This window comes from Balaenoptera physalus, assembly GCF_965194825.1.
Source record: "Balaenoptera physalus genome assembly, chromosome: 14".
NCBI classification, from domain to species: domain Eukaryota; kingdom Metazoa; phylum Chordata; class Mammalia; order Artiodactyla; family Balaenopteridae; genus Balaenoptera; species Balaenoptera physalus.
Genome location: NC_138893.1, coordinates 59,288,380 through 59,316,247, shown reverse-complemented (window position 1 = coordinate 59,316,247; position 27,868 = coordinate 59,288,380). Strand labels below are relative to the sequence as shown.

At 37.4% G+C, this 27,868-nt stretch overlaps 2 protein-coding genes across 4 annotated transcripts in view; one reads left to right on the top strand and one right to left on the bottom strand.

Annotated features, from left to right (window-relative positions):
• Window positions 1-11,136, top strand: part of LOC309642373 (uncharacterized protein) — a 268,819-nt gene extending 257,683 nt beyond the window's left edge. Inside the window, exon 9 of one of the 2 annotated variants that reach the window (XR_014253109.1) lies at window positions 6,746-11,136. The gene's annotated coding sequence lies outside the window, so the exon portion shown is untranslated. The remainder of the gene's footprint in view (window positions 1-6,745) is intronic. The other variant, XR_014253110.1, reaches the window with a different exon arrangement.
• The window catches only part of HTR7 (5-hydroxytryptamine receptor 7), a 680,316-nt gene that overhangs the window by 95,019 nt on the left and 557,429 nt on the right, over window positions 1-27,868 (bottom strand). The gene's annotated exons all lie outside the window — the stretch shown is intronic.

The following is a 27,868-nucleotide window of genomic DNA, read 5'->3' as shown; positions in this document are numbered from 1 at the left end:
TGAAAATAATGATTTTCTATTTCATTTATTTCACATACAATGTTAAGAATTCTGCTGAAAAGGGGAGCTGCCCCTTTCTCTGTTTCTTCCTCCCTCCCTCTCTCATTTCATTCTACTGTGACAGCTCCCTTTTCCTATGATATTTTATTAGAATTTTAACCTGTTTGCACTGGAGAGTCTATTGACAAAAGTCACTTTGTGGTTATTTGAACCATGTGGATAACAAAGGAAAGGACCTTTATCACCCTCTTCATCTCTGTATCTACTGTACCATATGCTTCACTATTATCAGTGTGCACAAACACTTTTTAATATATCCCACAGAAAGAAATACATTTTCCATTATAATCCTGTGTTCATTTACCTATGCATTAACATAAGCTGAAAAATATCACTTACGTTTATTACCCTTAACATATGCAAAATATATTTTCTAGTCTATTCTAGTTTTCTTAAATAGTGATATCCACCTATATTAGTCTGCTCGGGATGCCATAACAAAATACCATAGACTGGATGGCTTAAACAACAGGAATTTGTTTCTCAGTTCTGGAGGCTGGAAGTCCTAGATCAAGGGGTGGTCAGATTTAGTTCCCCATGAGGGCCCTTTTCCTGGCTTTGCAGATGCTTGCCTACTCACTGTGTCCTCATGGCAGAGACAGAGAGAGAGAGAGAGAGAGAGAGAGAGAAAGAGAAAGAGAGAGAGAGACAGAAAGTTCTCTGGTGCTCTCTGGCATCTCTTCTAATAAGGACACTAGTACCTCATGACCTCATTTAAACCTAATTACCTCCCAAAGGACCTATCTCCAATACCATCACACTGGGCATTCAGCTTTCAATGCAGGAATATTGCGGGGGACACAATTCACCCCATAAATTGATCTCATATCAATTACTGGGTAACAACCCACAGTTTGAAAAACTTTGCTCTATGGCCCATATTTTTCCCAGTCTCTGAACTCTAGGGAAGTTTCCACTAAGTTTTATGTTACATGCCCTCCTATTTTCCTAACCACGTGCACACATAAACACTACAGCCCTATATGATGTGGAGATAAATAGGACTGAGAATTTATAATGGCAAACATTCCTTGAAATTAAAAAAAAAATCAAATATGGCCTCCCAAATTCAAACAAATTATTTATAATATAAAACAAGTTTCTAGCTACTTACAGAGTTGCAGCTACATTAAATCATTGTTGTCTGGTATTCACAGCAACTAGGCAATTTTTATTCATGGAGGCTGTTTGCATGTGGGACCCCTGGATTATTCATTACCACTCCGTTTCCTGGTCATTTCAATTACTCATTTCCCTTAACCAGGTTGACTGATTTTCTTTCTTTCCTCAAATAATTCATTGTTTGACTGAATCGACCAAGTAACAGCTTGTGTTCTGGAGATAATGCAAGTAAATGCAGAGCTGACAGCTAATCTAGATGAGACCATTTGTTTTGGGTGGATCTTAATATGGTCTTAAGAAAAACAACCATCAGAAATTATCCCTGGACAGATAAGCTAATAATTTTGAGAAATAGAAGGCAGCTATTATTCTGGCTTCCCTTCTTTTTAATTTGTTTCTTAATAATTTGAAGCTACTTGGGAATGATGAGAATAGATACCAAATATTTCCTCTAAGCTAATAAGATATTTTTGTTAGAAATTTAACAAATAAATTCACTTTATTATCTAAAGAAGGTCCACAGAAAGAATTGCCAGGGTTCAATCACTCAAACCTGAAATCAACTTGAGAATATCATTGAGTTATACTACCACCTCTCTAGGGCTGGGTCGTTTAGAATATTTCATAATACAATGTATCCTGGAAAGCTGTATTTCTCCAAATAAGATAGTTTGATGTGTTCACCATTAAGGTTTTTCTTTGGTGAATCTAAGGGTGATTGGTGACTTCCATATTAAAATTGCCTGGGCTATAATCATCATTGTGATCATACTCTGTGGTTTAGAGCTGAGTCTTGTAGTCATTCACTCTCTGTTGGTGCTAACTTACAACTCTTTCCTGTGTTATGCAATCTTCCTGTCTGAATAATTCCCACCAACCAACAAAGGTAGAGTAATCTCTACACAAACAGAAGTGTTGATTGGGGGCCTTAATTTTGAGAAGATATCAACCTCTTTATTGTCAACCAGTTTTTAAAGACCAAAGATGGTCCAGAGTCAGCAATACAGAATACATGCAACTCTGAACATTTTTCAGAGGAATAACTTAACATTATCTAGTGCCTGAGTTTTTATCCAAAGCTAAATTATACAAAATTCATGGAAGATTGCCTGTATGATCTGTGGCCCCTTCATTGCTCCATTTGCTTGAATTGAGAGAAATTATAAAAAGCAGTCATAATAAATGTGCCTTTACATCTATATAGGGATGTCACCGATTAAAACACTTATTGTCTTCTATACTTAGAGACTAGGCAGAAGAACTTTTCCTTTAGTATCCCAAATGAGATAAGAGAATGATGACTGGATATCAATTCAGACGAAAGTGATGAAATGTCTCTATTTGCCCAGGATGGCCTCGTCTTTACCTGTTGTCTTGCTGTAATTATTAATAGTGACTCCCTTTATCATTTTTGAAAGTATCTGTGTTTTAAATATTAATCATGTGGTCCCCCTACCACAGGAACACAAATTCTACCCAGTTTGGGGTTAAGAAAAGGAGACAGAGCATCTCCCCTCTTAGAAACAGTTGGTTTCTTGCTTACATTCTGGCTTACAGAGTTTGGCTTTGTGTCATGGGCAGAGCCCTGAACAAGTCTACCTGAATGCTAAGTGCAACACTGCAGCCAAGGATCTGGGAATGGTCAGGTCTTGGGAAAGTAAAAAAATCAACTTTGGTTAAGTCTTAGAAGCAGTGTGGGCATTTGAATATTTCCCTGCAGTGTCTTGAATAGGAAATACAGGGTTAGGAAAACTTTTTCTTCACAGTGATTATAGGAGTCAAAGTAAGACCATGGTCAGAGAGGAAAGTGTTTTTAATTTTGATGAATTCTATGACACGCAGCTCAAACGTCGATGGTGTCCTATGTCCTCACACTGATGACTTTAAACTATTTGGATGTCATAGAAATAATCTATTATTTCTATGATATATATGGTCAAGACTACTGTTTGGAATGTTTTATTCACCTCTAAAGGGGCTGTAAAGAATAACTCTATGCATGAGTAACACTCAAGGAATAAAAACTATTTCTTTCCTTGAATATATTTATAAATGATCAGTGTACTTTTGTACTCCCAAAGAGTACAATATCCTAACATATGATGCATACCAGAGTCACTATTTCTTTACAAATCGTTTTCTAAAGATTGAAAATAGAGCAGCAATTTGAATTTGAAAGTCAGACATCCTACAACAGCTAGCAAATTGCAGACTCACAAAGTCAGCTACCTTTTTATCCTTCTCTTGATTGGAGAATTGGGCAGAAATGATCAAGATCAATCCAGGATGCATGAATTTCATCTTCTTCAGTTTCTGAATGTTGTATGAGGCCTATAATTTTGTCTACAAGATGACGCTCTTAGGGAGTGAACAAAGAAAGCAATTGATGCTCTATTCTTACTCTTGCAATGAATTTTGCTTATCACCTTCTTCAAAGTACAATTGAGTGAATAGTGATTGCCCCTGCATAGGCGTAAATGCATATATGTGGAAGAAGCTAAAAATGAATGGCAGGAAAAGAGCTTTCAACTTCCAAAACCATTTGCTCAGTCTGCTACATGAGGCCAGATTTGTGCAGTAGATGTCAAGCCTAAAACAGAATAGACTCTTCCAGCTTTGTTGCTAACTTTGGGTCCAGTAATATAAGGTAAACAGAAGCAAATGTTACTAATACAGGTTTTTCTACCTGTGGACAGGTAGAACATGAATTGTTTACTTCAATGCCATGTCTTTTGAGCACTTACTATGCGCTTCGCATATTTTTAAGGTACATGTTTGTGAAATTAGTCCATGGATTCTATTCCGTGAATGACTGGAAATAAATGTTCAGTTGGTTCAATTTACATAAATTTTTCTTCCTTCCCCCATTATAAGCCTTTCTCCTTAATCAAACAGTGTTATTAGAATGTAGACAGATTTTTTTTCCTAGCTAAATCATTTGCAAATGATTGCCCACAACTGTTTCACTTCATGAATCTCCATCAATTGCATATATTACTATTCAGCTCACACATATATAGTGAACTCTCATTTAGGCACAATAATTAAGGAATGGACACTAACAGTTAATTGACCATTCTGGTTAACTGGTAATTATATGATACATTTCCAGAAATTAAGCAAAATCACAAGCACTATATAACACATCATTTAATCTTATCTTTCACAGTCACAGGGAATTTCAGAATCTTCATGTGGTTCAAACTCCATCTATTAACTTATTTCATGAGCACCAAGGCCTATCAAAATTTATCTTTGGAATATACGTGTATGTGGACTCAGCCCAATTTTCCCCGCCCCTGATTAATTCACTCTTCCTTCTGAAATTGGAGAGATTATTAAAAAGAGAAGTTCATAATTTTACTCCTCTGCTTAGAACAATGGCTATTCTTTCAGGGTAAAATTCAAAATTTTCAGTATGGTCTAGACCATACTTACTTTTCAGGGTCATACATCCATCAGCCTTCTCTATATCCCAATCCCACTCGGCACACGTGCGTCATCTCTACACCTTCAGTCTATCCTCTAATTAGAAAAATGATTTTCAGGTCGCAGAAGCTTCTGGCTACTTCCTGGCTTCCAGGCCTCTGTACCTGCTGCCTCTTTGACTGGACCATTGTCTTCCCGTTCTACACTTTCTATCCCATTGCATGACTAATTCATATCCATCCTTCAGATATCAGCTTCACCACAGGTTTATCCAAGAGTGCTGCCTGCCTCTCTGATACGTCTTTGAACCTTAGCCCAGTTGAGCATGTATCTGTAGTGATCCCATAGAAGATCACTAAACATCTTTCATCCCAGCACTTATATTTTGGACTAAAATTCCCTGTTTACCTCTTTATGTCCCCAAGTCTGGAAGGACCTTCATGGTAATAAGTCTCACCATTAAAAACCCAACACCTAACCCAGTGACTATATATAGAAGTCACTCTACGTATTTTAATTAAATAAATGAATGTACTGCTTTCCTTGATATGAAAAATTTAATCAGTTTAAATATCAGTTTTCTATATGCACTATAAAAAAGATAGCAGATAAACTATTTACATTGAATCTTTAGCTACCTGAGCGTGTGCCCTAGAAAATTCTTTCTAAAATTAATACCAGATATTAACATGTTTGCTTGTCACTTAACTTCTTTTCATAAAAAAAATGTGCAGATTGGGCAAATGCAGAGCTGGTTAGGTCAAAATCACCTGGCTGCCCTTCATAAAAATGAATATAAGATTCTGCTCATTTGCATGCTTTGATGATTACAAGATAATGAATTGCGACATATAACCTGAGAACAAAGATTTATAAAGTGAGAATGGCAGAAAATATGAACAAGGAACCGTGGATGTGTTGTGTTAAACAGATTCTCAAATCTTGAGAAATTGCAAACTAAATATAGTAGCCTGTGATAAAACTCTGAGAATTTAATCAAGCAATTACATACAGGAAAAGTATTTAATTAAGAGGTAATCAACAGGATTTCAGGTTTGTTAAGAAATAATCAAACCCAACTGATGTCATCATCATCCAAGAAGGCATCCTCATAAAGAACTGGCACCTCACATCCTCAAGGGTGTGACCCAAGTCTCAGAGCCTGGTGGAGATGCCTGAGAGAGGGCTCTCAGCTGTGCCAAAGTAAGAGGACCTGAGGCAGGAAGTCTGTCTTCGTAGTTATCAGCTTTGCTGTGGTGATTAATGACCCTTCAATCTCAATGGTTTCCAAACATAAATGCTTATTTCTTATGCGCATTTCATGTTAGCTGTGAGTCAGCTGTAGCTCTGTCTCAACATCCCTTTACTGCAAATCCAGGCTGAAGGAGAAGCACTTATTGGGACATGGCGTTCTCGTGGGAAAGGAAACACAAGAAGCAATATTTAAACACAAACTCACTGCTATGATTCATTTCAGACGTGGCATATGTCACAACTGCTTACATTCCATTGGCCAAAACAAATCATCTGACTAAGCCTGATATTAGACTGAGGAAGTATCTGTCACCAACACAGAAGCCCTGAAAGTCATGTGCAGGCTGGGGTAGTGTTATGTACTCTTCTTATACAGAAGTGAATGAATACTTGGGAATAATAATATAATGGATCATAGGCCTTGAACTGGGACATAGAGAGGACAGAGTCAAAATGAGGAACGTGGCAGGGACGTGTTAGTTTGAAAATGAAAGGCCTTGTGGGATAACATTTCTAAAACCTGTGTCTAGTCCATTATATAGAGAGGCTGGAGGTTAAGGACTCAGGCACACAGATCTCAGACTGTCCTGGATGGGAATCTGGGCTGTACTGTTTATTACCTTTGTGACCTGGTGGGTCATTTCACTTCTCTGAGCCTCAGTTTCTCTGGCAGAGTCTATTCTCTGCTCATGAAATATCAAAGAAAAATCCACATGCTTCTCTATATTTACTCACCCCACCTGCAGTTGGAGTGAGGCCTGAGACAGATTCTGGCTATAGGATTTTCTTCCTGTCCTATCTGCGGGGATAGGAAACTTCCAGACATGGCCCCTTAAATCTGCCCCGAGATCCTCGGCTCATTTTCTTCTCTTCTGCAAAGCAGGAGTTGAAGGAAGTATGGATCTCTGAACCACTCTTTGGAGAAGACTAACACAGGAAAGCCACCCAACCCACATAGGACTGTGCTGTGGTGACAACCCTGCGTTGTGTTAAGGCGTTGAAATCTGAAACTTTGTTTCTGAGGAATCACTGAACACTCATCTATAGAAGAGGACCAAGAATATCTCCAGGGTTTTTGCAAAGATGAATTGAGATAATTTATGCAAAACACAGAGCAGTGTCTGGCACAGTAAAGGCTCATTTTGTGGCAAGTGTTATATTTTAAGGTCATGTTCATTTAGAGGTTAGGAATAAGGTCATTAAGATCAATGGATGGAGTTTATATCCCAGCTCTGCTACTAACTAACCATGCATGTTAAGAACATTATTTAACTTCTCTATGCCTCAATTTCTTTATTTATAAAATGGCAATAAAAATAGCATCCAACTTACACAAGGTTGTGAATTTATAATAAGATAATCCATGTGGTGGTGGTGATGGGTGATGATCTCCTGCCTGATCTACCGTTATAGAAGCAGAGTTGATTGTCAGGGAAAAGAACTAAAGTGACAAGCTTGTGTGGAGACTGAACTATGATTTTGATCTGATCAATGGAACTGACTAGTCACAACATAAGTACTGACAGAGCTGTCTCCATCCACAAAGACTGTGCCCAGATCAGAGCAGAATGTTTATATCAGTAGGTAGATTTTCTGCTGAAGACAAGAGAAACTTAGGAGCTGGGAATACACATATACCATTTTGACTTTATGTTGTGTTTGTATTTCTTTTTTAGTAATTTCAACACAGTAAAGGATGTAGCATTAACAATTAATTTCTTTCCATTATAATAGTAATGTAGTTTATTGTAGAAAGAAGTACAGATATTTGTACAGAAAAAAATGCATAGTTCTCATCTGACAAACAACTAGTAATTTTTCTGTATTTACATTCAGCCTTTTTGCTATGGATAAGCTTTGTTTATTTAACATAGTTGGATTTTCTAATGTTATATTAAAATCACGACATAAACATTGTTGTCAAGGACTTAATTAAATGAATGTACCAGTTTACTTAACCATTTATTTATCTTGGATCATTTATGTTTCTTTTTTGCCATCATAAACAATGCTCCTATTAATTTTCCTGTTATATATTTCTGCATGTTTTGATTTATTAGGACAAATTCACAGAATTGGAATCACTAAGTCAGATAGAAGAGATATTTATAAGAAATAATATATTGCCAAATTGCTACCCCCAGAAATACAGTCGTCCCTTGATATCCGCAGGGTTTTGGTTTTGGTTTTGGTTCTGGGAACCCCCCTCAAGTCCCTTACATAAAATGGCATAGTATTTGCATATAACCTACACACATCCTTTAAACTATCTCTAGTTCACTTATAATACTAATACAATGTAAATGCTATGTCAATAGTTGTAAATACAATGTAAATACTATATAAATAGTTGCTGGCGGGTGCAGCAAATTCAAGTTCTGCTTTTTGGAACTTTTTGGAACTTTCTGGAATTAAAAAAAAATGTTTTCAATCTGCAGTTGGTTGAATCCACAGATTTGGAACCTGCGGATTCGGAGGGCTAACCATATATGAAAATGATGATTTCGCATGACCCATCATGGTTTTAATTTTTAAAAAAATATTCGCTAATTGTTTACAAATATTTACTAATATAGTATATCTATATTTATAGATTTAAATACATAGAGTTATTTTCTTAATGATACGTGAGTTTGAAAAATCTTCCAAGTTTACTATTAGTGCACGGTTTTTGAATCATCTCTTTATGTCAGTTGCCAATTTATCAAATATTTTTATTATTGATTTGCATTACTGTTTTTAAAATTAAACATATTAGACATACTGTCTTCTATATAAATATATATCATCCTTTATATCAGGAGAACTAGAAGCTGGCTCTGCTCTTCTTAGCTCACTTTCAACTGACTAGATGGCTATCTTTTTACCCTCTGTTATGTACTCTCATAGCTGGATTTTCCGATGACCATCACTAAAATCTCCCTTCTGGGTGGACACTCAAGCTTAATAGTAGCCAACTCTCCATGAAGATAGACCTCATGGAGACTTTTCAACTTTTAGTAGATCTACTTAGTATCTGTTTTTTTTTTTTTCAAAAGTAGCATAGATGCAGAGTTTTATTTAACTTTAAGTCTCTCTGTCTCTGCGCAAAATGTTTCTTCTAACACAAATCAGAACTGTCAGAGAGGTACTGAACTGTGACTGAGTTTCTGTGTAAATTGAAATGTGAGAAATAATTGGCATCTTCATAAAAATTTCCATTTCCAGCTCTAATTCACATTGCTGTTTGAACTTTAGACATTTTAAAATACCTCTTCCCGGATTACAGTTCTAAGCATTGCGAGTATTTTCTCAGAATTCGCCCCATGGAGGTGCTGTTTTCCATGATTGCCTGTCCTGGTATAAAGCAGTGGAAAAGTTGGTAGACTCTGTGATCCAAGCTGTCAGTTGAGCTTTTATGTGTGGTTTTTGCTGAGCCTGATTTCCTGCCTGGCATTAATGTAGCAAAGTTTCCAAATGCCACAGTGCTAAGCAGAAATCCTCAAGGTCATATGTGGCTTTCATATATTGTGGATTCTATTTGAACCATTGTTTTCCCTCAACTCTCACCTATTCTCATGTTTAGGACAAGAGATCTCAAAGAATTTGGCTTCCAGGATTTCAAACGCACCAGGACACACACTGCATTAACACTGCCATTGTATAATATCATAACTAATATCCTCTAGAATTAAAAGGCATCATCTATCCATTCATTCATTTGACAAATATTGACTGCCTAGGGGAGCCAGTCTGCCTGCGTTTGAATTTCAGTTAGTCTGTTTAGCAGCTGTGTAAATTTAGGTAAGTCTAGTTGATCTTCTCAGTTTTCTTACCTGAACTGTATTATTTCAACTATGATGACTGTAAGCCAGGCACTGTGCTAGGCGTGGAGAACACTTTAGTGAATAAAGCAAACACCGTCCATTCATGGAGTTTAAACTCAATCAGGGGAGGCTTCTGGGTTTTGGAGAAGATAATGGAGGCGGCTTAAATTAGAACCTCTCTACCTAGCTTTCTAAAATGCAGAAAGGATAACAAGAAGAGGAAAGTAAATCTCCCATAGCTCACAGCTACAGCTTTAGTAGGCAAAAGAATACCAAAAATTTCAATTTGCATGTTGGTGAAAGAACATGTCTAAAAACAGTGAAGTCTGCTCAGGAGTCCAAAAGAGTCGAGAATCAGATGGGAATTCTGTAGAATTGGAGAGAGGGCAGTGGCACCTGAGTGTCACTGTGACACAGATAATATCAGTTGAAGTTTATCCCCAAAAGGACTGGGTCTTACTCTGAATGGAGAAATAATATGAAGTGTAGGTTCAGAAACCTGGCGGATAGGAGCCCTGGCTACTAAGGAGTCTAAAGAAGGAAGCTTAGAAAGTGAGTGTTGTAGGAAGGCACCACTTCTGGGGAAAAAGGTGGCACCACCACAGAATCTGCAAGTGTCTCTTGGTGACTCGGAGGTAAAGGGAAAGAAGGAAGCATCTGAAGGTAAAAGCTACAACTTAACATGATAAAACCAAAGATTCAGAAGAAAACAGACCAAAAAAAGTCACTTATTAAAGAAATTATACCCCACTGTAGCAATAGAAGAAGGCATTCTTAAACCAAGAAATCAAGTAAACCACTCAAACTCCTATAATACTGCTGTTCTAGGAAAACCCAAGCCAAACAAACATGGATGCCAATAACAAAAAGACCCAACACCCCTACTGAATTGTTATACCCAAAGCAGTGGTATGAGGAAAACACATAGCTTTAAATACTTTATGTTAATAAAGATTTCTAAAATGCCAATAAATTAATTAACTATCCAACTCAAATAGTTAAAAAAAATTTAAACTGAAAGACAACAGAAGGTAAGAAATGTCAAAGAAAACTGCAAAAGTAATCATTTAGAAAGCAAAAACAGAATAAATAATTATTCTCAATTATTTTCACATGTGATAATGGCAGTCACATGTTTAAAAAGTCTCCTGGAACTTTCTTACATTACTGATGGAAGGCAAAAAATGGCCCAGTCACTCTGGAAAAGAGTTAGGTAGTTTCTTAGAAAGTTAAACATGCACCTACCATAGGTTCTTATTAATCCCATTCTTTGGCATTTACCCAAGTCTAATGAAAACTATGTTCACTCAAAAGCCTGAATACAAATGACGATAGTGGCTTAATAATCACCCAAACTTGAAACATCCCAGTCCTTCAACTGGTGAGTAGATAAACAATCTGTGATACATCCATAACACAGAATACTTCTCAGCAATTAAAAGGAACAAACTATTAATGAGGAAAACAACATTCAATGACATTGAATGGCTGAAACTTATTCTTTGATGACATGATAGATCATTGGGCATATAGCATATATGCTATATGACATAGCATATCAATTATGCTATGTCAAAGAAGCTAGACTCCATTTACATTACATTCTGGAAAAGACAAAATTATACAACACAAAGCAGATGAGTAATGCTGGAGTTAGTGGGAGGATTAATTACAAAGAGGCATAATGGAAATTTGGGGGTGATGGAAATGTTCCATGTCTTAATTTTAATGGTGTTTACATGACTATAAACATAGCCTAAAACATGGAACTGTACATTTAAAAGGGTGACTTTTACTGTATGTGAATTATACCTCAATAAATCTGACAGCGTCTTAGAGATTTAAGAGTTTTAGAAATTTTTGCTAAAACTTTTATAGATAAAATGAGATCTGAGATTTTCTTCAAGATAACCTGATGGTTTGGAGAGAAGTAGGTGGAAGTATACATAAAATCAGATTGCCCAAGTGTTATAATTGGTTGAAGCTAGGGCTCATTACACTATCCACTTTGCTATTCTGTATATTTGACATTTCTCATAATAAGCAATATTTTAAATGTAATAACTTATCTGGAATTGGAAATTAGTCAACATAGAAAAAGAAGTCAATTTCACATATCCTTAAGATAAAGAAGCAAAACTTGGTATACTTTGCAGGAGGCTGTTATGTTGTTAACACTGAAAAAGACTGGTTGGAAGTCTTGAGCTTGAAAGGCTAATTAGGAATTTTATAAAGTAGGTGTGTTCCATGGGAGTCCCATATTAAACAAAATTAAACTGTATTTTCTCAAAGTGGTTATTATCCTGATGTATATAGCATTCTCAAATTTATTTGTCTATATAATCCTCTTTTTTCAGAGCATTTGCAGAAGTAGCATTGCATGGAACATACTTGAGATTCCATACAATTTTTGAGACTAACAGTACATATTTATAGTTGCTTAGGTACCAAGAGGCAACTTAATCCTGAGAGAGAAACTGGTGCTTCATATATTAGGGTAATGCTCTCTACTATATCACATAATTTCCAGCAGTAAAGTAGTTTAACAAAATAGAATTTATTTCTCCCTCACATATCTGTCGAATGAGGGTATTTTGGGTGGCAGATGACCTTCCTTTATGTGGAATTTCCAGGAATTGATGCTCTTCCCATATTATTCCTGTTTCATCCTCTAGAGGCTCAGATCCTTCTTCATCTATCCAGCCTCAAGAAAGAAAGAATGAAGTCACGTTGACACCTTAACCACCTTCACCATCCATTGATGACAATTAGTCATGTGACCCAACTAGATACACGAGGCTGAGAAATGGGGTTCCTGGCTGGGCAGTTGCTTTGCATGAAAAACGAACATGAATTTTGATGGGCAATTTAGTGCCTCTACTATGGGTGGCACAAACATGTGAGCAATTCAACGAATTCAGGGTTTCCACCAGAGATTATGACTTTAATGATCTGAAATGTGGCCCTGGCATCAATATCTTAAAAACTTCCAGATAATTTTATTGCTCAGTTTGAATTAAGAACCACTGGAATAGCCATTAATTCTTAAGGGAGAAAAGGAATTTCTTATTTATTTATTTATATTTTTCCAGCTTTATTGAGATATGACTGACAAAAAATGTATATATTAGGTTGAACAATGTGATTTTTAAAAAAACAGCTCTGGGGCTTCCCTGGTGGCGCAGTGGTTGAGAATCTGCCCGCCAATGCAGGGGACACGGGTTCGAGCCCTGGTCTGGGAAGATCCCATGTGCCGCGGAGCAGCTGGGCCCGTGAGCCACAATTACTGAGCCTGTGCATCTGGAGCCTGTGCTCCGCAACAAGAGAGGCCGCGACAGTGAGAGGCCCGCGCACCGCGATGAAGAGTGGCCCCCGCTTGCCACAACTAGAGAAAGCCCTAGCACAGAAACTAAGACCCAACACAGCCATAAATAAATAAATAAATACTTTAAAAAAAATAAAAAAATAAAAATAAATAAAAAAACAGCTCTGTTATGTATAGGGCACTTCATTTCATCCTACATTACAAATAACCCAATGGAAATGCTAACTGATCAGAAGACATTCTATTTAAAATATTTGAAATTAGGTCAATACAAACAAGCACTGTTGACATGATGATCTGCAGCCAATGATACCTTAATGCCACGGGGCAGCTTTCTCCAGAATAATATAGTTTTGCTTCCCAACAAAATAGATGTCATATTTTCACCCAGAATACTCCTGGAAGACAAATCATCCAGATGGCTGAAACTTATTCTTTGATGACATGATAGACCACTGGGCATTAGATCCTTGAAGAGATGCTATTTTTCGGAAGTTGACTTTAAAACATCACTCACACTGTCACAACAGATCCAAGTTTTATAACCCTGCAGCTAGTATTCTAAATTGTTGAAGTTGACACTAGGTAGGATGTCCACCATAAAAGACTTTTTAAAAAGTATATTTGAAATTTATTTCACTTATTTTGATAAATCGCATTAAACTAATTTGAATTTACTACACAAGTGCCCACAACTATATTTGTCTGCTATGTGTCTAGGAGTTTTTATCTCTGTTCTTTAAGAAATGATTCATTTTGTTTTAGCCACACAGGTCCAGAGCACACTTGTCCATCATATTTGTATGTGAAGGTGTTTACGTTGTTTTATTATGGAACATTGTGTTCCTCCTGGAATGGAGACAATCATAGAAAAGAGATGACCTTTATCTCTGTGCATAACTTCATTCCTGCTTCTCAACATAATCAATCGATTTCTATGTTTGTCAATTTGGTTTCATCAGCCACCATAATGGTCAATTACTAAATAAGAATTGATCACTAAGTGGCCTGATGCTGTAACCTTAGCAACCCTGTACACAGTCTAGCTATTTTAATCATGTAAATGACTAGATCCGATTAGCCATTTGCCATTTGATCAATAGTGCAGTGACCAGCATAAGACTGACTAATCTTATCGTGCACTTAGGCAAAGTCTTAGGGGAAATATGGTTGTTTAATTAATATACAAATATATTTCTCTGGGCAAAACAAAATATTTGCAGATCTACTATCTAACATTGCAGCTATTTTATTTTTCTCATAAAGTGAGAAAAATACTAGCCTTAAAGACTATGGTAGAAAACCATAGATAACTTATTCATTTAACAAACACTATTAAGAACCAAGTAAGATTTTATGAGCTTGATGTTGCAGATGTAGTGATGAATAATTCATAGTCCCTGCCCGCAAATAAATCATGGGCTCATAACAGAGATATTCTGGTAAGGAAATAATTTCAATAGAGCATGGTAAGTAAAAACAAGGTATGATGAGTGTGGGGGGAAAGGAGTTACTTTTTTCTACCTGGAGAAGTCAGGGAATACACATACAGAGGAGATAAGGCTTAAGTAGGTTCTTGAACGATTAATAGGAGGCCAATGCCTAGAGAGTAGCATTGACATATATACACTACCAAATGTAAAATAGAAAGCTAGTGGGAAGCAGCTGCATAGCACAGGGAGATCAGCTCGGTGCTTTGTGACTGCCTGGAGGGGTGGGATAGGGAGGGTGGGAGGGAGACGCAAGAGGGAGGGGATGTGGGGATATGTGTATACATATAGCTGATTCACTTTGTTATGCAGCAGAAACTAACGCACCATTGTAGAGCAATTATACTCCAATAAAGATGTTTAAAAAAAAATGATTAATAGGCATTTCAAGGTAGACCAAGGAGAGCATTATAGTCAGAGGAGGCACAAAATAGCACAACATGTGTGTTTTTTCATATCTCTTGGTTGAAAGTGACAAAAATCAGAAAAACTGATTTGAGAAGAAAAGGGGATTTTTATTGGAAATAGCAGTAGGAAGGCAGAATAATGACTGCCCCAAACTGTCTACATCCTAACTTCCGAAACCTGTAAGTATGTTGTGTTACACAGCAAAGGAAAATTAAGGTTGCAGATGGATTAAGGTTGGTAATAAACTAAATTTAATTAAGATGAGATTACCCTGGATCATCCAAGTAGGCCCATTGTAATTACAAGGGTCTTTACACGGAGAAGAGGAAGGCAGAAACACAAGAACCAGAATGAAAAAGACTTAACCAGCCACTGCTGGCTTTGAAGATGGAAGGGATCCATGAGACAAGAAAATGGGAAGTCCCCAGAAGCTGGAAAAGACAAGGAAACAAATTCTCCCCTAGAACCTCTAGAAAGAAATGCAACCATTCTGACACCTTGATTTTAGCCCAGTAACACTCATTTTGGACTTCAGACTTCTAGAAATGGAAGATAATAAATTTTTTAAGCCGCTGAGTTTGTGGTAATTTGTAACAGTAGTAATAGGAAACTAATGCAGAAATTTACTTGAAACTTAGTTTACTTGAAATTTAATTGAAGGAAGAGCTGGGAAATCAAGCCTCAAGAAGGGAAGGTATAACTGGAACCAGATTCTCCATCTTCTGTGTCTCTCTACTCTCTCTCTCTCAATCTATTGGCTTTATTCTCTGAGAGCAGCTTTCCCCATGGGGCAGGGGATCTGGTCACTAGCTGCCCTGGGCTCATACATCATGGCATTTCAGAGAAAAATATTTTTCCATCTTGGTTCCAGTTTGGCAAAAATGCCATGAAAATATTCTGATTGGTCTATTTTGAGTCAAATGTTCAATCACTGAACTAAGCTCTTGGGATGAATGATATCAATTAGCCCAGCTGGGGTCATGTGCCCATTAATTTGGGAAAAAAAGAGAGATTTTCTACCAAAAGAAAGGGAACAAGAATGTAGGGTAAATTGGAATAGTAGCTGTCTACTACAACATGTTGAATGAGCTACAAGTGGTTTATTATGGTGGGAGCTTAAAGTCAGTGACAAATTCAAGCAAAACTCATATGAAAAGTTAGATCATGTAATTAAGCTCTAACTCTGTGGACTTTAAATTATTCCCAGAACTGTAGCTTTCCCATATATATATTTATGAGCTTCCTGTTAACCAGAGAGGTCATGACAGATAAGTTCAGTTTACATTGGTCCACCATCTTGTTTTCAATATAGGAAATTCAGGAATTGGTCAGCTGTGAGGAAGGTCAGTTTAGAAGAGATCAAGGTCTGGAAATTAGATTCCTACTGAGAAGTGCTGGTGCTTGGATCAGACTTAACTCTAGGCAACCAAAGAGTCCATTCAGGAATCTTCAACCTATGGGAAAGTGCCTTGGATTTTGGTTTCAAGGTCTGGATACAAGCCTAAGCTACACTCTTTCTTAATTTTATTACCTTAGACTGGTTCACTCAGCACTGTAAATCTCATTTTCATTATCTGCAATCTATATATTTATCATAAAATCTCCCTGTAAAAGCTGTCATTTATTGAGAGCTTATAGGTATCAGGCACTTTACGAGGTTCCAGGAAACTTCAGTCATGAAGGAGAAGTCGCTGGCCTTGAAACAAAGTAAAGCTCTAAACTAAGGAAAGAAGCAAGAGCAAGAGTGCTGGTGAAGTATTGGGTTGGCCACAGAGTTCGTTCGGGTTTTTCCATAAGATTTTGTAGACATAAAATCAAATACTATAGACTTAACAGTATTTGTCTATACTATAGACATAAAATCAAAACAGGACCTCCAGTGAGGTTAACTTGGTGCAGAGGAATTTAAAGTAGGGTTCTTGATACAGATATGATGGCTTGCTGAGCCTGGGTGAGATGGGAATGGGGTTACAGAGTCTACAGGTGAAGGAGGTCAATTATGGAGGGAGACAGAGAAAGAGAGACAGAGAGAGAGACAGAGAGTGTCAGACAGAGACAGAGAAGAAGAGTGAGGAGGCAGAGAGATCATTATACTTCCTGTTCTGCCTCTGCTTTTCCTACCCCAGGTTTTACAGGTATGAAAATCACTCTTGAACCTGGCATTCATTTGGCATTTCCTTCATGAAAATGATTCAAATGAATCTAGGAAAGGAACCTCCAACCAAGACTGTTTTTATAATGGTCCCCAAATGGCAACTGTTTCCCAAATCTTAGAATTGGATCATTGCTGATGCTGATCGTTGAGGCCAGCTAGACCCACACTCACTTAACAGAGTCTCTCATCCAATAAAGCACCGTATTACTGTCAGGAGTTACCCTAGCCCATCCATACTAGTTTCCTAGGGCTGCTGTAACAAAGTACGACAAATTGGGTGGCTTAAAACAATAGAAATTTATTGTCTCACAGTCTCCCTGTGTACCTCTGTCTGCACATGGCCATTTTCTTATAAGGCCACTAGTCAGACTGGATTTGGGGCCCACCCTACTCTGGTATGACCTCATTTTAACTTAACTAATTACATCTGCAATGACCCTATTTCCAAATAAGGTCATAGTCTGAGAATCTGGAGGTTAAGACTTCAACATATCTTTTGGGGGTGATATAATCCAACCTATAATACCATCCTCTTATTTTTGACCAACTCCTGTTCAGATTCTACATCCATCTGATTGTTGGTGCCTCACTCCTGATTTCTCCCCTATTTAAGACCCAGCTCTTATACTTGGGGTTAAGTGTTCACAGACTGTTGATACAGACACGAGAAAGAGAAAAACAGCCCCTGACATCCGGGAGCTGGCTGGGTATGATCATCCAGGCCTTGGTGTTGCCATGAGCTGCCTGGCAACTACAGCCAGGCCTTGATGTTCCCTGTTGAACATAAATAAAACTACTGTGGACATGATGAATCAAGACAAAAACAAGACCACTCTATAATCATGTCTGAACACAGAGCAAGATACAAACACTGTCCAAACCACACAAAAGACCAAATCTCTCTTTATCTGGCTAATATGAGTGACTGCTGCTTCTTTCCCAGTTACAGCTTTGCCTTGGTCTAGTCCTCTCCCCTGGTAGATAAATTTAATTAAAATAAATCATTAAACTTGCTCCCACTTCCTGAAAGCATCTGATCCAGAACAAAGCTCCCCTTCCTTAAATCTTCCCCAAATCACATAACACAACCCCAAACCTTATACTAAATTCTTTCTAATACCTTCTTCCTGAGTCACCCCCTGGCTTAGAGATGCTCATTCTCTCTCACTGTATTCTCTGTCACTGCAACAAGCAATAAACTTGACTTGTTGAGCTAAGAGTGTGTTCCTGATGGAATTTGCCTGGAGGGCATTGACAGGAATTTTAATAATGCGTATTAGCTAAAATGTGATAATTGAATTAGGAAATGTTTTGCATATGAAATGTATCAATCTATCCAGTGACTACTGTGGGGATGATTATACTTCAGAGAAAACCATAAAATATGGTTGTACTTACAAAAGTATTAATTGCTATACAAATCTGGTGTATAAATGCAGTCATATCTCTTATTTTATAAATCAAATTAAACTAAAACTTTGATACATCAGTTTGGCATCAGGTCTAGTGTCTTTTTTTTTTTTTTTTTTTTTTTGAGTGTCTTCTTCTGTGAATGGTCAAAAAAAACCACAAAAAACCTAGAAAACTTATCAACTTCCACACCCAATTTGTAGGATGTGAGAGGGAAGCTTGGAGATCACATCAGCTGGTCCTTGCCATTACTTCTGGCTGCCCCATGGAGTCACAGTTGGAAATTCATCCCATCCTGTAAGGTCAGGTGGTCAGTCATCTTTGATGATTCAAATCCCTCAGTGGGGACTTCTCTGGTGGTCCAGTGGTTAAGACTCTGCGTTTCCACTGCAGGGGGCACAGGTTCATTCCCTGGTTGGGGAACTAAGATCCTGCATGCCACGTGGTGTGGCAAAAAAAAAAAAAAAAAAAAAAAAAATCCCTCAGTGCCTGGTGCTAGTGCCACCAAGGATATCCCTTATTTTGGTTCTCCAGGTCACAGCTGTTAGCTCTTGGCTCATTCAGTGCCAGCAATAGTCATCCTGCCAAGGTGCCAGTCACTACAGGAGTGCTGAGAGAAGTGGGTCAGGAGCCTGCTGTTTGGGAACTAAAACCACTCTTTTTCCTGTGGGGGAATTGCCTCTCCAGGATGGGCAGCTCATCTTACTCAGACCCTCAGACACAAAGGTCTCTTTACGTACATTGCCTCTACAACAGGAGAACTTTTTAACCTCAAGAGAGTTCTTAAATTCCTACTTCCACCTGGAAGGGAAGGAACCTCTAAGTCTCAATGAGAAGAATCGTTCCCAAGGATGACATGGGGGCTGTCTAAGCCCTCTCTCAAAAGAGCAGAGAAGAAAGAAAACATTTTTAAGACATAAGTTAAATGCTTGATGGGGCCATGCTGCCGCATGCAGTGACAAGTAACATAGAGCTTTGTTCTCGAGTGTCTGCTCACTTGGAATTGTTTTCTTTAATTTACATTGGATGTTGGCTTCTGTGGTACAGTTTATTTTGATAGTTTAGAAAATGAATACATTTTGCCTATCTTATATCCTATCCGCAGACTTTTAAATGTAAAGTACACTTGCTCTAGTCAAATATGATCAACACATTATCTTTATTTTTAAAAATTTATTTATTTATGTAGTTAGTTAGTTCTGTTTTGGCTGTGCCGCACCACGTATGGGATCTTAGTTCCCCCACCAGGGGTGGAACCCGCACACCCTGCAGTGGAAGTGTGGAGTCTTAACCACTGGACCAGCAGGGAAGTTCCAACACATTATTATCTTTAGCTTGAAATAAGAATATATCCTTATATTCTTAAAAACCTTTTTAAAAATCCCTCTAGGAAAGATAACATTATCATTGAAAGTTAAAATTTCCTTAGCTCCTAGCTTTTTCCCCAATGAAACATTTATTTTTATAATTTAATTTTTAATAACATGATGCCATCTTGATGATATCTATCTGCAACTACTATATCATAGCAGAACAGACAATATTTATGCTCATTCTAAATTCCTGTCAGGACTTTGACTATCTCCTGCCCCTCTTTCCCTTTTTACTGACCTAATAGGGTACCTCATTCTCTGATACAGATTTCAGTATCAAATCATTGGCTTCTGTACAGGTTCTTTGAGGGGAATATGTTTAGGTTACTCTTATTTGCCCAAGTAAGAGTTACTTTCAATGGTTGCAAAATAACTGAGGTCTATTCTATAAGGAGTTGTGCTGATACTGTAGGGAAAAACCATTATCAACTAAGATATTCTTTGCTTAAAAGTGTTTTTTACCATAGTAGCAGAGAGAAAATCTGAGGATGGGACTCAGACTAGGTCAGTTTTTGCTGGAAGCCAAAAAAAAATTGAGAATATAATGTAATCCTCTAGAGCATCAGCTGGTAAGGGTGGCCAAGGTAGAGGGCAGGATAAGAGTGATGGGGATATGGGTAAGGGTAAGGAAGTCAAAATTTAACTCATGTCCTAGTTTTGCTTTGGTCTCTCCCCAAACCTTGAGTCTGTCTATGATAGGAGTTAACATCTTTTATAACAATGAACTAATTTAAGATAAGAAAGTCAATCATGTCAGGTTTAGATTTTTTTTTAATGAACTTAGGTTGAATAATATTCACTCTCTTTCCAACTCCTGACACAGTCTCCTGATTATTTCAGCTAACTTAGATTTGTAGTACCTACCTGGAGTCTAGAAAGCCAGGAGACATACTACATCTCTGTCATCACTGATATCATCATTCTGGAATGTGATTTCAGCTCTGGTGAAATCCAATTGTGATGATAGAAAAACACATTTCCCTGATGCTTTCAACTCAATCTCTGTTCCTGGGCAGTATTTATTTGTTTCTGTTCTCTTCAATCAGACAAAGTATAGATAAAGGCTCATAGGATAAACACAACACTCCTTTCTTGCTCTACACCGATTCCAATGAAAATTGAACTCGTGGTTCTCTGCAAAGAATATTTGATAGAATACTAACCATGAATCCTATGGAATATATGCTTCTTAAACTAAGCTGCATGCATTTATACTTTTCAAAGTAGCAGAATCTTCAACCATTGTCCTCTACCTGTTATGTCATGTTCTGATAATTAAAAATTTCTCCATTTGGAGAATCATCACTTCCAAAATTCTTATTTACCTTATATTATTCAGGAATCAGAGTTAAACATCTGTTCATTAAAGGACCACCAATAATAAATTTTCATCTCAAGGCAAGATTCTCAGTGAACAGAATAATAGAAATATGTTTCTTTTCTGACGTTTTATGTTACTTTTAGTTTACTGACTTCATTTACATTTTAGTGCTTGACAAGTGAAACATTCTAATATATCCTTAGATGATGCTTTCAGTGACATAGGTACCTAAAGTAGTGGAAACATGGTTGAAAGAGCCATTGGACTAGGTGTCAGTAGAGGTTATTGCAAATTTTGTCCCTGTTATTTATAAACTATGTGATCACTGGAAAATTACTTAAGCTTCAGATTCTCATTTTCCTTTTCTACAAATTAGAGATAATAATTATGCTATGTAGGGTCATTGTGAGGATTAGAGGTCATGTATATAATGTGAGTAAGGGCTTGGCATATATTAGATACTGATTAAAAGGTAGCACTTATATGAAAGCCCTGGGACATATGCATTAGGCAGCTTCGGATGGGCCCTAGTGGTCCTCATCTTCTGGGGTTCATGCCCTTGGGTAATCTCCTCTCCTTGAGTGTGGTTGGACTTATTGCCTTACTTCTAATGAATGGAACATGGCATAAATGATGAAATGACACTTGTGGGTTTAGGCTATAAAATGACTGCCTTTCATCTTCAGTGTGCTCCCTCTCACTGTCTCATGGGTCGCGTGCCCTAAGGGAAGGCAGCTGCCATGTGGTAGGGCAGCCCTGTGGAGTGGTCCATGTGGTAAGTGACTAAGGCCTGCCAACAACCATAGGAGTGAGCTTGGAAACAGTCACTCCCCAGATGAGCATTCAGATGAGACTGCAGCTCTGGTGCACCTCATGAGAGACCCTGAGTCAGAAGGACCCAGTGAAGCTGTGCCCAGATTTCTGACCCCACAGAAACTGTGAAATAATTAATGTTTGTTCTTTGAAGCTACTATTTTGAGGTAAGTTGTTATATGGCAATAGATGACAAATATATTATTTAAAATCATAATAGCAAAATTTTAGAAAAAGAAATTATTTTCTTCCATTTTATGGAAATCATTTGGTAAATGTATATAATAAGTTCATATATAATTCACCTTTAAACTATATTAGACATGTTTTGGAGTGTGAGGTGGTGGAAGGGAGAGTAAAAAGCAGTTTTAGAAGGCAAACTTTAGATTGTGTTTATCTGACTATAGGCTTGAATCTCAAAATGTATCCACGGAGTACTAGTCAGCTTTTGAAATGCTCCAAGAAATGTGGTCATTGTGCTGAGTCTGGGACACACCAATACCTTCTTTCACTCCTGGAGAGTCACAATGAACAAAGTATATCATAGGTTCTGGAAATCTGAGCGATGCCAAGATTTCTAATAGGTTAATGGTTTTAATAGGTTAAACATCTCACTGTAGACTTTGGGAAATCAATAAAGTGCCAAAATCCTGGCTTATACCTTACAGCAGCCCAAACCTTACTACTTTCAGTCAGTTTAACCTTGTCTCGGTCCCCAGACCCTAAGGGTTCAACCTTTCCCCAGAGCAAATGTTTTATTATAAAATAACAAGAACTCAAGTGTTACAATCACCAGATGGTAACAGCTGAGCAAGTTCTAATCTGACACCACAGAAGAAATTGTTCCCAGTCTCATTCTGTCTGTTCTCATTTCATCACTTTCCTCCTAACTGTTGATTATTTCTTGAGCCCAATAATTCACTCATTTTTTTTCCAGAAGGACTTGTTAACAATGCCTTCTCCACTCCCACCCTTCAAGAAAATATAAATATTGAAATCCTTTCCATTTAAAATTCCTGGTTAAGTAGAGTTTTAGTTCTCCATGAAGGACTTCCCTCCACTATGACTTGCAGCACGTCTACTAAATATTGTATAATGTTTTTGCAACATATTGAAAAATTCTTTGGAAATGTTTGCATATCCCTCTAGTACCATTTGCAGCAGTGTGTGGCAGTTGCTATGACAACTACCTTTAAAATTAGAAAGAGAAATTAAAAGTCTTACATAACTGAAAGGATCTTCTGACACTAAGTTGAAGATGTTAAGACTTTAACAGAAATTATGTCTTAGTGTGTAGGTCTGTTCTTATTAGGATAAGATTTTAGAGATCATTAGAAATGCTGTTCTACCCGTTTTTTTCCATGTCAACTAGGCTAATATTGTCAGAAAATTTTTACAAAAAGTCTGCAGGTTATAACGTTTATGAAATGTGCTTGGTTAGCAAATTCTCATTTCTGAGTGCTAGCAACAACCACAAAAACCACAACAGTGCTAGCAATCACTGAGTGGCTGTGTGCTGTGCACTACGTCACTACTAATCACTACATTGTAGATATTCAGGATTCTGTAGGATTGTTGTGAGAACAAAATAGAACTGTGCAATTTTATATACACAATTAAATTCCTTTCTGACAACAATCCTACTAAGTAGCTGTTGTAATCCCCATTTTACCCATTAAAAAAAACTGAGGCTCAGAGAGATTATATAATTTGTTCAGGGTTATAAAGCTAGTGGGTGGCAGAGACAGCATTCAAATTCAGGTCTGTTTACTGCAAAAGCTGTGCTCTTAATAATTATATTGCTTTATAAAAAATAACAAATATCCTATGATAGCGCTTATATGTGGAATCCAAAAAAAAATGATAAAATGAACTTATTTACAAAACAGAAAAAGACCCACAGACATAGAAAACAAACTTATGGTTACCAAAGGGGAAAGGGGGGAGGGGGATAAATTAGGAGTTTGGGATTGACATATACACACTACTATATATAAAATAGATAGCCAACAAGGACCTACTGTGTAGCACAGGGAACTGTACTCAATCTTATGTAATAACCTTTATGGGAGAAGAATCTGAAAAAGAATATATATATATATATATATATATACATGTACACACACACACACATATATATATAAATGAATCACTTTGCTGTACATCTGAAACTAACACAACATTGTAAATCAACTATACTTCAATTAAAATTTTTTTTTAATTTTTAAAGTTTATGTACTTTACTTTTTAATTTGTCACTCCTTGCAATTCATACACAAGGGGTTCTTGACATGAGGATAGGGCAGGAGTGATCAAGGGAGAAGCTCTCTAATACAATGCAAAGACCCTTTCACATTCCATTGGCTTGACACAGGCCACTAGGGAAATGCAAATCAAAACCACAATAAGATCACTTTCCACTAGGATTGCTATAATCAAGGAAACAGAAAATTATATGTATTGGTTAAGATGTGGAAGAACTGGTACACTTGTGCACTGTAGGTGAGAAGGTAAATTGTACAGCCTATGTGGAAGACAGTTTGGTGGATCTTCAAAAAGCTCACATAGAGTTACCAGATGACCAAGCAATTCCACTCCTAGGTATATAGCCAGCACTGAAATCAGGAACTAAAACAGATTCTTATAGACAAATATTCTTTGCAGCATTATCACAATAGCCAAAATGTGGAAGCAACTGAAGTATCAACACAGAAACGGATGAACAAAACACAATATGCATACAATAGACTATTATTCAGCCATCAAAAGGAATGAAGTTCTGACACATGTTACAACATGAATGAACCTTGAAAATATTATGCTAAGTGGAATAAGCCAGACACAAAAAGGACAAATACTGTATGATTCCACTTCCATGAGATATCTAGCATAGGCAAATTCATAAAGAAAGGAAGCAGATTAGAGGTTAACGGGTCAGAGGGGAAGGGAAAATGGGAGTTACTACTTATTGGTTATAGAGTTTCTGTTTAGGGTAATGAAAAAAATTTGAAAATAAGTAATGGTGAGGGTTGCATTGCATTGTGAGTGTAATTAGTGTCACTAAATTGCACACTGAAAAATGGTTAAAATGGCAAATTTTATGTTATATATATTTTACCACAATAAAAAAAAAGTTTCAGTTATCTTTACTGTAACTACAACTGTCCTGATTCAGCTTCCTGATACTCAATTCTGGCTTTAGTTTTATTGTTTTTTTGTCATTGTTGTTTTACCTGTATAGTCTGTCCAGAAAAGTTTCCTCAGAGGGCCAGAATTTTATTTGTGCATCTAAGAATTTGAGAACTGGGATGAATTTAGACGTTATTTTTTTAAACACTCCAACCCTGTTTTTTAAAAGTTTGGATCCTCAAGAACAAAAATTAACCCATATATTTCCAGGTGTTACCACAATGCCTGACATGTCACACTTGAAAATTGTTAATTTGAGTAAACGAAATGAAAGAAAAGAAGGAAGCAAAATGAAACCCAGAGAAGTACATTTCAGTTCATTTTCTTCCTTAATCTAGCCATTCATTCAAACAAAATTTGTGACTGCCTGCTTGGTGTTAGGGTTACAAGATGCTGATATGGTGACCTTTATCCCTAAGGAGCACAGATTCTATGGTGGGATACAGATACAGAGGGATATTTCCAGCACAGTGGAGTGTATGGGCATATGTACAGTCGGGGGTAACATAGCCAGCCAGTTGGAGGACCAGACCGTAGTCTCTTGTTTCCTATTTTAGCTTTATTCCTGTATCACTTGCTAAAAAAAGATTGAACAATATAAGTTGTGCCAATAACCTCTCTCCATTAAGGACTGGAACTAGGCCAAAAAAAGGTCACTCTGGTCTCTAATATTGTAGGGACTCTTGAAATTGCATGACTTGTGTTGGATTAGGCCACTTCCTAATTTAGGTGGCTGATCCTGTTCCTGGCTATGGTAGAATATGGGAAGTCTCTGGGAGATTATATCAGGACTCAAGATGCTCAGCATATGTATGGACTGAATATTTGTGTTCCCCATTATACTTATGTTGAAGCCCTAATCCCCAATGTGATGGTCTTTGGAGGTGGGACCTTTGGGAGGTAATTAGGTTTAGATGAAATCATGAGGGTTGGCCCCCCAGGATGGTTTTAGGGTCCTTATAAGATGAGGAAGAGAGCCAGAGCTTGCTCTCTCTCTACCAGGTGAGAACACAGTGAGAAGACGGCCAACTGCAAGCCAGGAAGAGGGAGCTCACCAGGAACTTAGTCAGCCAACACTTTGATCTTGGATTTCCCAGCCTCCAGAACTGTGAGAGATAAATGTCTGTTGTTTCAGTTACCAAGTCCATGGTATGTTGTTATAGCAGTCTGAGCTAAGAGCATATACATGAAATGGGAGGCTCTAGGTGTCTGGAAATGTGGTGGGACTGGTTTGTCTGTTCTGGGTTAGGGTAGATGGGAGAAAGGTACTGGAATGCCTGTCAATATGAGTGTCAGTGCATGAGCTCAGAAGGTCAGCTTCATGCACCGTGGCAGGATGGGGGCAGCAAGGTGGGACCAGGGTAATAAATTCAGTGTGGACATTCAAAGCCAGCAGTTTACAAAAGAAGAATTGATAGTTAAGGTCCAAAGTTAAAAAAAAAAAAAAAAGGGAAGATGAAAATAAGATGAAATATAGACTGTGAACAGGAAAGATGGGCATATTTCAGAGGCCAAATTTACACATACACCTGTATAGGTTGAGCAGGTCCCTTTTAGGGGGCTGAGATGGGTTATACCATAGCACAGCCATCTTCTCACCTTGATTTCACTCACTTGGCTCAGCCACCAGGAATGAACTTGGTTCCCTTTACCAGGACCATCATGGGTCTATGTGTTTCTCAAACTGTCACAATGGTCACAAGTCTGCTTCCTTAGGAACCTTGGAGGAAGTTTGTGAACATCACAGGGATGCCCAACTACAACCCTGACTCTAAAGAAGGAAGAAACCAAAGATACATTCATGACTCAGCTTCATCAGTGGAATATGATTTGAATTACTTTGTTCCTTTTTCCTCAATGGTTCCTCTAGTTTGGCATAGGCCAGACACTTCAGAAACATACAAAAATTTCCTCTAATTCACTCAACTGTGTAATTGGAAACATCTGTATTATACTGAAAACCTTTAGCCAGATCAAAACTGCTTATCAATTTATGCATGAACACTGCATAATTTAAAAAATTTTTTTGCATGTCATTGAAATTGCTATGTTTTAAAATTGACAAATGCTTGGAAGTTAAAATTGCAACTACACATACTACTTGCAATTTTTCATCATGCATATTTCTGGAAATCTGAGGGGTCCCAATTTAGAAGTTCATTTTTCTTTCTTTCATCCTCCTTAGCATTCCAACCTTGTTCCAAACCAGGCTCTATCTTCCAAATAAAAGGTGCAGAGATCGCTCATATTCAATTTTTTCCTTTTGGTTCATTCAGAGGGTCCGAACTGTTTATTTTGCATTGCATTTTAGGTTAGGTATTACTCTTTCTATATTCTCTAGCTTTGGTAGCAAAAAAAAAAAAAAAAAAAAAAAAGCCCTGGTTGAGAATTTAGAAAACTGGTTCTTTCCCACCACACCAGCTTTGGGTAAATTTCTTAACTCTCTGAATTTCAGTTTTTATTGGCAAAATAGGAACAATAGTTCTTGCTCTACCCACATTGCTAGGCTGTTGAGATGATTAAATGAGGATACCAGATATGAACAAGGCCCTGTAAAGAACACAGCACAACACCAAGAATGCATAATACAAAAAACAGAAAAGAGTCCTGGAAGCTTAGTTATTTAATTAACTACATTTTCAAACATAGAACAAGTTGGAATCTTTCTGGAGCAGCTTTCACCCTGCTCCTAATCCCCATACTTGAGCAAGCA